The sequence below is a fragment of the Impatiens glandulifera genome, chromosome 6 (genome assembly GCF_907164915.1).
Source record: "Impatiens glandulifera chromosome 6, dImpGla2.1, whole genome shotgun sequence".
Lineage (NCBI taxonomy): Eukaryota > Viridiplantae > Streptophyta > Magnoliopsida > Ericales > Balsaminaceae > Impatiens > Impatiens glandulifera.
In genome coordinates, this window is record NC_061867.1 from 12722179 (window position 1) to 12726288 (window position 4110).

Here is a 4110-nt window from a genome sequence, read left to right on the forward strand (position 1 = left end):
CTATAGACATAATTTTCTATGTTTCTTTACATGAAATATTTGGACAAAATATGCAAATAGTTGGTTGGTGTACACTTGTTGAACATGTAAGTAAAATAAATAAAGTTCTAAAAGATAAATTAAAGGCCTCTTTGTTTTTATAACATCTATAGTCTATATCTATGATTGTCAATGAGGACCAAAAAGTATTAGATGAAACAATATGTTGAATTATCTGTACCTATTGGACCAAAAATAAATGAAATATGACTGTAAGAATAAAATTAGCTACGAAAAAGTCGTTATTATTCAAATTACCATCGCTAAAGGTCAAGAACAATGGTAGTTAGCACTAGTAAAAAAGGTTGCAATGGCGACGAATCTAGTGACAGTAAAAATATTACCGTCGCTAATTATCAATAAAAATAAATGTTTTCTGAAAAATACAATCATCCATTAAGCCCAGTCGATAATCCATAAGTTTCTTTCAAACATTAGTTATGTAATTAGCCCATTTCTCATTCCATAAGTTCCTTTCAAACATTAGTTATATAATTAGCCCATTTCTTATTCTTCAAACGAAAGCCCATCTCTCTTAGATTATTAATATTCCATATTATCCTAATATCTATATTACTCTGCGAAGACGAAGAACAAACTGAGTGTGCAGTTCTCGCTGAAGAACAAAGACGATTTTCACAGCGCCTTCTACCATTGACTTGTACTGATGAGCGCCCCTATATAAGTAAGTGTTCGGGCACATCACTTGTGCGATCTATGCTGATGAAAAAGGATGGCGATGTTCAGGCAGCGCTTTCTACCGTTTGATTTGTGCTGATGAGTGCCCCACTGATAATAGATGTTCGGGCGAAGTACTTGTGCAATCTATGCTGATGAGAAAGGATGACGATGTTCAGGTAGTATGTTGTTTCTATTATTTTCCATAATAACTCCACAGTCTCGATTTTCTGTAGGTTCGCTCTTCAATAACCTATCTTTTTGGCAGTTTTAAAGCCCTAAAAATAGAAATTAGAATTAGCTGCTAGCTCTACATAATATCATCAAGGTGAAACCATCAAATAAGAGAATCATATGTACAGTCTTATCAAAGGGGAAAAAGAAGATGATAATAATGTGAAGGGCGAGGATGGATTACTTTGTGATCCTATTTTTGATCAATCTGAGGATCAGATTGCTTGTGAAGGGTCGGACTTCTTGTAAGTTATTTGGCCTGTTCTGTTTAACTTTATCAATGTTATTTATTTGTTTTGATTAAATGTGCAAAGAACTTGGACATGAATATTCAACAGACTTTTTAAGCATCTTGATAGAAGAGATATCAAGTTGAGCTCAATAAATTTTTGCAGGACTACCTGATCAACAAATACAACAGAGAATCTCAATAAATTTCAATATGTTTTAGGGTAAGTTCTTCCTATTGTAGTTTAGGATAGTTATTATTTGTATTTGTTTTTTTGTGCTTTCTATCTGTATGAACATTACTGAACCCAGACAACATAAATTTTAAACAAACTAGTCCTGTTTTTGGTGTGTTGGATATGAGATTTGCAATACTCTTTTATATTAAACATTGGTTACTTTCATTTTGTGTAGAATTGACTTTGTGAGTTATGAAACATGGACTTTTAGGAATTCCCTTGTGCAAAAGATGTAGGATAGTTTCTCTACTTTCTTGTTGAACAGAGGATAGTTTGATTTGAATGATGAAAAAGTTAGTGCGATTTTCTACATATTTATTGGCAGACCATTAAAAAAATTATTCATGCTAAACTAGATAAATATTTTAAAACAATTCATTAAGAGTTTGAGAAAGTTGTTTGCAACTGAAATGGAGACATCATATACTACAATAAATAATAAATATAGGATAGTTTGATTTTAATAATGATTTTCTTAGTTCTTGTCTCACATTTTACTTATTTGTTAGATTTTGTATATAGGACAGAAAATCGAGTCTTGATGAACATATATAAATTCAGTCATTTTTGTCTTTAGCAACATTTATAATAACATTGGGTTATTTGAAATTCAAACATCTATGGCAAACACTCTCTGTTAACTCAAAGTTGCCTATTAGTAAGTTTGATGGAATTTTGGTTCAATGAGGTTTGATCTATGTATGCATTGATATTTATTAGATATTGGAACCCAAAGATGGTCTAGTGATCAGAAACCTCATTTACATGAGGGGTTAAGGAATCAAACCTTGTCATTATAAAAAAATATTGTAAGATCACAATTTTTGTTTTTGCTCTTCATACATTGATGTTCTTTGAGACCGAGTCTTTGTTTATACCTCATTACATTTCTCTTTAACGCTCTTTTACCTATGTTAAATTGTCATTAGTGCTTCCTTCTCTTATAACCCATATTATGTGTTGGAGTGGAATAGATTAATTGTTGAACTTTCCATGTTTTGGCTTGTAATGTTGTTTCAATTAAATAATGTATCCTATAAAGCTTGAGTCTAATCTTTTTAATTCAGAACCTGGATTTTCTATAAAATGTTGTTGATATAGCAGTTAAAGAGTACATTGTAGTTGTGTTACCTGAAGGTTTATTCTCAGACTTTCATTCTTCTTTATTATAAAAGGGTGCAAGTTTACCTGCTTTTGTGTGATGCTCAATAATATTTTACTCCAATATTTTTTAAGATTATTGATTCACTGTTCTAATTTAACATTATTTTTATTCTTTCTATTTTCTTACAAATATTTGATCAGGTACAGGTTGATCATGCAAAGTCGCCAACAAAGTTTGTTATTCTATGACTCTCGAGTCTAGAGTGAGTTCTCTTTTACCAAATTTACAATTAAAAGTTTGGTATTGTGCATTCTTATATTGTTGGTCGGACGAACTTGTCATTAATGATTTTACAGATTGCTTATATAAGATGTGGCATATGGAGAAAGGTAAGATATCTTTATTGCTTTGGATGCATATCCACATTGAGTCCTTATTTATTTTCAATACTTGCTCATTTATAGAAATTTTATAAATACAATCATTTGGTTTCCTTTTCCAAGACCTTGTTTGATTATTTGAAATTATTTATAGATTATAATTTTTCAGTTTTCTTGTCATTTCTATCCATAATTTCAACATTTAAGTGATCATTTTCTTTTGTTTCTGCTGGTTGTGATATATAATCACCACCTCTATATTCACTGTTATTTTCAACTGTTTACATACAGTGGGAGAATAAATGTTACTTGACTGACCATCTTGGCTTGGTGTTGGTTTCCACTGCACAAGTGGTGTAAAAAACTTTGTTATGATGATTTTGGTTTTCGTGTTCTTCATTTCACTAAATTCTACATGTTTTATATATATTTGTTTTTTAATTTTTCCGATAATACTAGTATTATTATTAATCTCGGGGTATTATTATTAATCTCGGGAGAAATGAAATGTGAGTTTATTTGTATCAAGTTAATCAACTGTTTTGGTATTAAAATATTATCTAAGGAATAATAATTTAATATAATTGAACTTGATTTCAGGTTATGCTAGTTCAATTGGGAAATAATATGTTAATTTTGGCCATGAATAAAAAAAAGAACGTGCTGATTTCAGGTTCTTCTATTTCAATTGAATTTTACTCTTTTTTTTTTGTTATATAGTTGTTAATTTGATAATTTTACTAACATCACATTCATTGTTAGATAATTGGATGTGATTGCTAACCAAAATGTAGATTGATTGGATTGACATTATTGGACGAGATTGCAAACCATTTCTTAGCTTCTTTCCCGTATGTCTTCTTTTCTTCTTCCCTAGTTTGAAGTAATAATGTAGGTGTAATGGCTTCTCTATTCACGCTTTCCCAAGACAATATTAAACTGTAATTTGTCACTAATCATTTAGGTTTGTGTCCAACTTACTTGTATTGATTGTAGTTTGTGATTGTGGTTCTATTTAAATCCACATCTGAATGAGAAATCTGCTAAGAGAATTTCAAAATGAATATTATATTTTTTGTTTAGGTCATTTCCTATTGACAAATGAGGTTTGAGTTTGAATTTGACTTAATTGTGATTCAAATGATTGAACATGATTGTGACTATTGAGTAAATTATAGTATTCTTTCGACGATATGGTGATGATGGT

The 4110-nt window shown here is 30.2% G+C and overlaps 1 long non-coding RNA gene across 2 annotated transcripts; it reads left to right on the forward strand.

The window, feature by feature from the left end:
• The first annotated feature begins 628 nt into the window (after positions 1-628).
• LOC124941257 lies at positions 629-3438 on the forward strand. 2 transcript variants are annotated; one of them, XR_007099627.1, is made up of 5 exons: positions 629-896; positions 986-1196; positions 1347-1403; positions 2724-2785; positions 2880-3438. It is a non-coding gene; the product is annotated as an uncharacterized LOC124941257 (long non-coding RNA). The 2 variants fall into 2 exon arrangements; XR_007099626.1 differs by having other exon boundaries at positions 2724-3438.
• The last annotated feature ends 672 nt before the right edge of the window (positions 3439-4110 follow it).